A 9,559-nucleotide genomic window follows, 5' to 3' on the forward strand; every position below is an offset into this window, starting at 1 on the left:
ATATTTTTAGGATTTTAATACTGACCGCTTAGAATTCTGTCCTATCCTTTTCTATTTAGCTAGAAGTGCCTCTTTTGCTAAATCCTGTTTTTCTGTCTGCGTGTGTTTTTCCTCTTATACTCACAGTCAATATTTGTGGGGGGCTGCCTATCCTTTGGGGTTCTGCTCTGAGGCAAGATAGAATTCCCATTTCCATCTATAGGGGTATTTAGTCCTCCGGCTGTGTCGAGGTGTCTAGGACGTGTTAGGTACATCCCACTGCTACTTCTAGTTGCGGTGTTAGTTTAGGGTTTGCGGTCACTACAGGTACCACCTACTCCTGAGAAAGTCTCTCATGCGGCTCCAAGGTCACCGGATCATAACAGGGGCCAAGATCAGCGACATATATACCAAGATAATGGACATATACCACAAGGATCGAGAGCATACTGTATATATATATATATATATGTATATATATATACAGTGCCTACAAGTAGTATTCAACCCCCTGCAGATTTAGCAGGATTAATAAGATGCAAATAAGTTAGAGCCTTCAAACTTCAAACAAGAGCAGGATTTATTAACAGATGCATAAATCTTACAAACCAAAAAGTTTTGTTGCTCAGTTAAATTTTTATAAATTTTAAACATAAAAGTGTGGGTCAATTATTATTCAACCCCTAGGTTTAATATTTTGTGGAATAACCTTTGTTTGCAATTACAGCTAATAATCGTCTTTTATAAGACCTGATCAGGCCGGCACAGGTCTCTGGAGTTATCTTGGCCCACTCCTCCATGCAGATCTTATCCAAGTTATCTAGGTTCTTTGGGTATCTCATGTGGACTTTAATCTTGAGCTCCTTCCACAAGTTTTCAATTGGGTTAAGGTCAGGAGACTGACTAGGCCACTGCAACACCTTGATTTTTTGCCTCTTGAACCAGGCCTTGGTTTTCTTGGCTGTGTGCTTTGAGTCGTTGTCTTGTTGGAAGATGAAATGACGACCCATCTTAAGATCCTTGATGGAGGAGCGGAGGTTCTTGGCCAAAATCTCCAGGTAGGCCGTGCTATCCATCTTCCCATGGATGTGGACCAGATGGCCAGGCCCCTTGGCTGAGAAACAGCCCCACAGCATGATGCTGCCACCACCATGCTTGACTGTAGGGATGGTATTCTTGGGGTCGTATGCAGTGCCATCCAGTCTCCAAACGTCACGTGTGTGGTTGGCACCAAAAATCTCGATCTTGGTATCATCAGACCAGAGAACCTTGAACCAGTCAGTCTCAGAGACCTCCAAGTGATCATGAGCAAACTGTAGACGAGCCTTGACATGACGCTTTGAAAGTAAAGGTACCTTACGGGCTCGTCTGGAACGGAGACCATTGCGGTGGAGTACGTTACTTATGGTATTGACTGAAACCAATGTCCCCACTGCCATGAGATCTTCCCGGAGCTCCTTCCTTGTTGTCCTTGGGTTAGCCTTGACTCTTCGGACAAGCCTGGCCTCGGCACGGGAGGAAACTTTCAAAGGCTGTCCAGGCCATGGAACGCTAACAGTAGTTCCATAAGCCTTCCACTTCCGGATGATGCTCCCAACAGTGGAGACAGGTAGGCCCAACTCCTTGGAAAGGGTTTTGTACCCCTTGCCAGCCTTGTGACCCTCCACGATCTTGTCTCTGATGGCCTTGGAATGCTCCTTTGTCTTTCCCATGTTGACCATGTATGAGTGCTCTTCACAAGTTTGGGGAGGGTCTTAAATAGTCAGAAAAGGCTGGAAAAAGAGATAATTAATCCAAACATGTGAAGCTCATTGTTCTTTGTGCCTGAACTACTTCTTAATACTTTAAGGGAACCAAACAGAATTCTGGTGGGTTGAGGGGTTGAATAATAAATGACCCTCTGAAAAGACTTTTCACAAATTAAAAAAAAAATAAACAAAGAAATAACATTCTTTTTTGCTGCAGTGCATTTCACACTTCCAGGCTGATCTACAGTCCAAATGTCACAATGCCAAGTTAATTCCAAATGTGTAAACCTGCTAAATCTGCAGGGGGTTGAATACTACTTGTAGGCACTGTATATATATATATATATATATATATATACTGTATCAGGATAGGGAACGTATGGATTGGAGGCCCTGGTCCAAATCTTGCATCGAGGCCCATCAGACTCTAATTATGCCACTGTACATACGCATATTACTATCCCAATCCATAAATCAGAAAAACAAATTTTCAAATGCCTACTGGTCCAACATAAGTCAAAGGTAAAATCAATTAGCAAACAGGTAACTAGAGCCCTGTGGGTACGCTTATGTACCTGAAGTTTCCGGGTCATATACCAAAACTATTTTGAATCGGTGAGCAAAGTCTAATGAAAGATAACCGCTGACTCCTCTGTCCTCCTAGTAAACGAGTGTTGTCAGCTCCGAGTGAAAAACTTTTTCAGGATTATAATATTGATTGAAACGTGTACAATTAAAAAAGAACAAGTATTTAATAAATTTATCCTGCAAAATAAATACACATTTGACCATTTTTTTTTACTTTAAAAACTGATGCAAAATATAAACGTCTTTATGTAGATTTCTTTCTCCGAGTATTCACACATCATTACATGGCAGTTGAATTTAAACTGCATTTGCTCCAATCTAATTCCTAATTAGTATGCAGGACACAGCAAAGAAAATTTCCTATGGGACACTCATTATATAGTGCATATGAATGGGTTTTAATCAGGCATATTTGTTGCTAAGGAGCAACACAAGCTCAGTTGCCTCTTGGGTGGCACCTTTTTAAATTATAGCTTCCATAGCAGCTTTCTTTCTTTTGGCACAATAAGATGACAATTTGTGGCTAAGCCTGAAACCTAGGGGGACTGCGATTAATGAAATCTTAACAGAAAAGCCATTGCAAACAACACTGTACATTTACAAGTCATATTCTGTTAGTTTTGGCCTGGAGGTGGATTTACAGGGTATACATTTCTGGATTCATCAATATATACATTAATTTGGATGATAGACTTTCTTGATTTAAAACTGTTTATCATGTAAATTTGAATTGGTTAAGAAGTCATATAAATAACAGGAACCAATGTAAGGATTGTGTAACCATAATAAACAATAAACAATCCTGTCGTTCCTGTTACATCCTATTCTGTCACAGATAAGGTACTGTTTGTTAAATTACAGCCGGGGTCACACTTGCGAGATCAATGCGAGAAACTTGTGCGAGTCTCTCGCATCAAGTCCCGACACTCGGTCCGAAGCGTTCAAAAATACAACTTGTCCTGCAAAAAACAAGCCCTCACATGGCCATATTGAACAATAAATTAAAAAAATTATGGCTCTGGGAAGAAGGGGAGCAAAAAACGGAAATTCAAAAACTCAAATACCCCTAGTCGATAAACAAGGCGGACATGGATTGATTAATGCACTCAAATAGATATCCTGGAATAGGCAGTGTGTATTAAATATAAAATATATATAACATACATATCCCTAATGGGTATACAGTAGGCTCCTAATAAGTGAATTACATAATAGTGGACAAAGTCAAATAAGGAAACCCATCTATATATATAGTTGTCTAAGGGTTTTTCTGTCTGTCTGTCCTGGAAATCCCGCGTCTCTGATTGGTCGAGGCCGCCAGGCCTCGACCAATCAGCGACGGGCACAGCATGGCGACGATGATGTCATAAAGGTTGCCTCGACCAATCAGCGACGGGCACAGTCTGCCGCGAATTCGCCTCGACCAATCAGCGACGGGCACAGTATCGACGTAGATGTCATAATGGTTGCCATGGCGACGATTATGTCATAAAGGTTGCCTCGACCAATCAGCGACGGGCACAGTCTGCCGCGAATTCTGGAATCATCATTGTCCATATACTACGGGGACATGCATATTCTAGAATACCTGATGCATTAGAATCGGGCCACAGTCTAGTATTCCATAGTTGCCAATCCTGCACAGCATATATCAAACGTTATAAGAGCTTGTCATTGATAACCAAAACCAACAGTACCTGAAGTGTATAGAAATTCAAATAGAAGTGGTGTCATAATTTGTGACTTTATTGAAAAAGTGCTTATCATTTATGTCACAAGATGATACAAAATATGAGGACTTAGTGAAGAAAATGTGAATAGATTCAATCCAGGCAAGTGTCCAATGAACCTACGAACCTGGTGAAAGAAAAAAGAAGAAAAAAAAGAAAATTAATACACAATAAAAACATGATGTGTTATCACATGGTACATTATAATTGCATATTAAATCCTGTAAATAGTAGTTCTTCATTTAGTACATTCAATGCCAGGCTCCGTAGATCATGAATCCATTTGGATCCACATCTCAAGAGTTTTTTTTGGCATGGATTCCTAGCCCATACCTGTCAATCCAGCCAAATGAAACTGGAGATAACTTAAAAAATGTGGAGACATAGGTTATAGGGTTTTACCTTATTCCTGATCGTTGACAGCAGTAGATTTATTGGAGGCATGTTCTTAAATACTTCTTGAATCGCTTGCCAAAAAATGTATATAGAACAATCACAGATGATAGCATAAATTACATTGTGGGATCATCAATTAAAGTAGCCTCTAGGCCTAATTTTGAAAGGAAAAATAGGTAGAGAGACCCATCATGTGCAATAGTATGCGGGCAAATGGTACATTCCCATAAGGATACCGTTCCAGTGAGTCTAATAACTCTGTTTGATCTCTGTGTTGGACATGTAAAGTGGCTATGGCTCAGACTATCCTTGAGATTTTTGACCCTCCTAGCAACTACATTGGAACGGGAGGAGATGTGGGGGTCATCTTGGGTAGGCTGAGCAATATGCCCCAGTTATTTATTAAAATTTTACGAACATTGTACCACTGATTGTAATAAGTTGTGATAAAACTTAAAGGTTTTTTACAGTTCCAAAGTCGTATTTAAAGTAGTTCTCTACTGCCACTACCTTTAGCAGTCTGGAAAGCTCTGGAGATTAATTTTCGCGGATACCCTCTATTTCTTAACCTTGTTGTTAAATCTTTTGCTTATACTTGAAACTCATTCAGGGTACTACAATTTCTTCATAATCGAAGACATTTTCCCTATCCTGTTCTGCCTTCCTCCACATATGATGCTGTGTGGATTCCAGCATACAGTTAAACCCTTCAGCCACTTCAGTCAGTAAACAGACTGTATGGATTCTTAATTCTATATTTATTGAGATGATAATGTGAATGATAACAGATGATAATGGATGATAATGGATGACAATCGTAGTGGATGTTATTGGTAAAAACTACAAAGAAATAAACAGTGTATCAGTACTGGCATATCACACAAACAACAGCATGATGCAGGGTGCAATTAGATCAGTAACTGGGACATTATAGAGGCTGCACAGTCACAGTTCAACACAGAAATGCAGTTTTCATGGCAAAGTTCATGCTGCTAGCACTATTCTATCCTATACAGAAATGGATCTATCTGTATGCAGTGCAAAGAGCATTATACAGGATACAGAGTACATTGTACACTACACGGTGGCTGCATAATGGCTAGCATGTTCAGATTCTAACGCAACACATAAATGCATTAGACTCTCACCGGGAACCACTGGTAAGGAGGAGAGATTGTAGTGAAGAGAGAGAGCCAGGAACACATGTGTATCTCTTCAGAAAGCCTGTGAAAATATGTCTGCAAAACTCTTTCTCCTCAGAGAGCTGAGGGGGTGGTTCTAACCAGAACACACTGCACATTTAAAGGACAAAATACTCATGTATATAGAAACAGGAAAAATGGCTAACTAATAGCCTCTAAGGGTTGTAACGGGTACTACGCTCTGAATTTATCGTGCTGCTCATGAATGGGCAGAACACTCTCTGCTTGGCATCAACGGATGCCACTATTTGATTCTTTTGGGGAAAACAACAACATAAGTTCAGTAACTGGCCTGAGGAACAGTTTGTTCTTCCCAAGCTTTCACACTCTGACCTCTACTTTGTGCATTTTCCTATCCTTGCTGGAGAAGGGTTTGGTGACTAGGTCGAGTGGCCACTCATTCCGATGTGACTGGCTGTCTTTCACGAGTACAACATCGCCAGGTTGGATGTTTGGGTGGCCTTTCGTTTGGGTGGCCTTTCTGCCACTTTGTCCTGATTTATAAGGTGAAGAGATATTGCTTCCTCTATCTGTCCCAAAACACATTGAACACGCTTTGTACTTGCCTCCACTGTGGTCTGTAGAGGTCTTTCTCGTTGAATTCTCCGAGTGGAGCTCTCGAGACACAGGTTTTCTGTGTAAGTAACATTGCAGGAGTAAGCACTGTCTGGTCTCCGGAATCGCTGGAAAGTGCTGTCAACGGCCTGGCGTTCATGATAGCTGAGACCTCGGCCAAGAATGTAGTCAAACTCTTGTGTGTGAGTCCGGAGTTTGCTTTGTAAAAAGATAGAGTCTGGTATTTTGCATGCTATCCCTATCATTCTTTCCCAGGCACATCTCATGTGCAAAGATTGTGGGAGATTGAAAGTCCAGGTGCATCCTTGCTCGCCTAGGCACCTTTCAACATTAGCGATGTCTAGATTGGAAGAGTTTTGGAGTTCTCTTGCTGCTCCTTCGAAATTCGAACCTTGGTCAGAACAAATATGCTTCACAGGCCTTCTGATTGCGATGAAGCGTCTAAGTGCATTTATAAAACTTGAAGTGTCCGTGGATTCAATTACTTCGATATGAATGGCTCTGATGGACAGAGAGGTGAATACTTTGCTTCAGTATGGATCTTCCTAGTGCGTCGTGTAGCCATGGACCAAGGACCGAATACATCTAGTCCAACGTTGGTGAAGGGGTGTCACTGCTAAGTCTGTCGGGTGGAAGATTAGCCATCTTCGGATTTTGGAACATGCCACTGCGTTTGCGACACGTAACACAGTTAAAGATGAGTTTGCTCACGCTTCTCTTTGCTCTGACTATCCATAGTCCAGCCACTCATAGATTCCCTTCAGTAAACAAATGGCTTTGGTGTCTCACTAAGTCATGATGATGCTGAAGGAGCAGGGTGGTGATGTGATGACATCCAGGAATTATTACTGGGTATTTCTCTGAAACTTCTACCTCAGCTTCTTGAAGATGGCCACCCACTCTCAGCAGCCCGTCTTGGTCGACAATCGGATCAAGCTTTTTTAGCGCTCTGTCTCTAGGAATGAATTGTCCCTTGTTGAGGTTGTCTATTTCTCTGGTGTAGGTTTCCTTTGTACAACACGAAGTATTGTAACCTTGGCTCTTTCCTGGTTAGGAGCAGTAAACGCCTGCTTACAGTGATGCCAACCTTTACAAGGTCTCTGGCTCGCAGATAGTGCTAACATGTAGGACTGGGCTACATGAAGTAGACAAGCGATGGCTCGAACAAGTGACTTCCAGGTTGAGAATCTACTGAACCGATGAGATTCGAGGTGATGACTTGAAATCACTGTATGTAGAGAAGACACTTGAGGACGGAACTCTTCATCGGTGTTAGGATCCACTAGTTCGAATGCTGATGTCGGGCATAACGGTACAAGGAGGCAGGGCCTGTGAACCATGTAGTGTGCTTCAGATGATTTGGTGCAACGGATCTAGTCGCATGGTCTGCAGGATTGTGGTGAGTAGGTACATAGTGCCACTCATTAGGGCAGGTGGATCTCCTTATCCTCAGTACCCTGTTGCTGACGTAGACGTAGAAGCATCACGTTTCGCTGCAGATATATCCCAGTACCACCTTGCTATTGGTGTAGAACTCTGCATCTTTGGTCTCCAGATTCATTGCATCTGAGATAAGCTCGGCCAACTCAACTGCGAGGACGGCAGCATAGAGTTCCAGTCTGGGTATCGTGTGTTCGCCGAGAGGTGCCAGTTTAGTCCTGCTCATCACAAATCCAATGTGGCTCTGTTCATTTACGTCTATGGTTTTGAGATACGCTAATGCTGCGATCGCCTTGACTGACGCATCACAGATGATGCAAAGTCTTTGTGTTCTGACTTCTGTGGATGGTAGCGGAGCATACGGTTGTTTCACACGAAGGTCAGTCAAGGCTTCAAGAGACTTCCTCCACTCTGCCCACATGTCAGCCTTTTCTGTTGGAAGTGGATCGTCCCAATCAGATGTGTCTTGAGTGAAGTCTCATAGCGTCATTTTTCCTTGGATGGATACTGGAGCTTCAAACCCCAGGGGGTCGTACGAACTGTTTACGAAAGAAAGAACTCCTCTGCGCGTGAAGGGTTTCTTGTCTTTGCTGATCTGAAAAGTGAAGGCATCCAACTTCGTTCTATCAATAAATGCACTCTTGTTCTGCGGCTGTATGTTGGATGTTGTGATACCCTATGCGGAGCAGTGTGGGTGTTAGTGGTCCCGTACAGTCTGATCAACTACAGCCTGCGACCGGCTATCAGTTTCACTGACGGCGGCTAATCGTTTCTTACTGGGTCCTGGACTCTTGTTCCCTGTGGCTGTATGATGGCTGCTGTAACACCCATAAGCGGTGCAGTCTGGGTGGTAGCGGTCCCATACAGTCTGTGCAATCACTGCCTGCGACCTTGCAGCCCATTTTTACTGTTCTGCCTTCCTCCACGTATGATGCTGTGTGGATTCCAGCATACAGTTAAACCCTTCATCCACTTCTCATTAAACAAACTGTATGGATTTTTAAGTCTATACTTATTTAGATGATAATATGAATGATAACAGATGATAATGGATTATAGTGGATGACAATCATAGTGGATGTTATTGGTAAAAACTACAAAGAAATAAACAGTGTATCAGTACTGGCACATCACACAAACAACAGCATGATACAGGGTGCAATTAGATCAGTAACTGGGACATTATAGAGGCTGCACAGTCACAGTACAACACAGAAATGCAGTTATCATGGCAAAGTTCAGGCAAAGTTTATGCTGCTAGCACTACTCTATCCTATACAGAAATTGATTTCTCTGTATGCAGTGCAAAGAACATTATAAGGATACAGAGCACAATATACACTACATGGTGGCTGCATAATGGCAAGCATGTACAGATTCTGACACAACACAAAAATGCATTAGACTCTCACCGGGAACCACTAGGAGGAGAGATCGTAGTGAAAAGAGAGAGTCAGGAGCACACGTGTATCTCTTCAGAAAGACTGTGAAAATATGTCTGCAAAACTCTTTCTCCTCAGAGAGCTGAGGGGGAGGTTCTAACCAGAACACACTGCTCACTTAAAGGAGAAAATACTCATGTACATAGAAACAGGATAAATGGCTAACTAATGACCTTTAAGGGTTGTAACTGGTACTAAGCTATGATTTTATCTTGCTGCTCATGAATGGGCAGAACATATCCAGAACAAAATGTAGGAGATCCAAAAGGAATGAGCCATGCTTTCTGTCACCAAAGGAATGAGAAACCGATTGGATCCCAAGATCATGTACAATACTGGTATATAATGCCTATACATTAACTTTAACCTCTTCGTCATGAAAGTCAGTGCCAATCCGACCTGTGACGCCTATGTGGCATCATGGAGGGATCGCGTCCCTGCAGATCGGGTGAAAGGGT

General features: G+C 42.2%; 1 long non-coding RNA gene across 2 annotated transcripts in view; it reads right to left on the reverse strand.

Moving 5' to 3' along the window:
* Positions 1–9,166, reverse strand: part of LOC143813090 (uncharacterized) — a 47,207-nt gene extending 38,041 nt beyond the window's left edge. The window contains exons 1-2 of one of the 2 annotated variants that reach the window (XR_013223603.1): positions 9,072–9,166; positions 4,013–4,172 (exon numbers count right to left, since the gene is read on the reverse strand). This is a non-coding gene — a long non-coding RNA (uncharacterized LOC143813090). Of the gene's footprint in view, positions 1–3,579; positions 4,173–9,071 lie in introns of those variants that run through there. The other variant, XR_013223602.1, reaches the window with a different exon arrangement.
* Positions 9,167–9,559: the final 393 nt, after the last annotated feature.

This window comes from Ranitomeya variabilis, chromosome 1 (genome assembly GCF_051348905.1).
Source record: "Ranitomeya variabilis isolate aRanVar5 chromosome 1, aRanVar5.hap1, whole genome shotgun sequence".
Lineage (NCBI taxonomy): Eukaryota > Metazoa > Chordata > Amphibia > Anura > Dendrobatidae > Ranitomeya > Ranitomeya variabilis.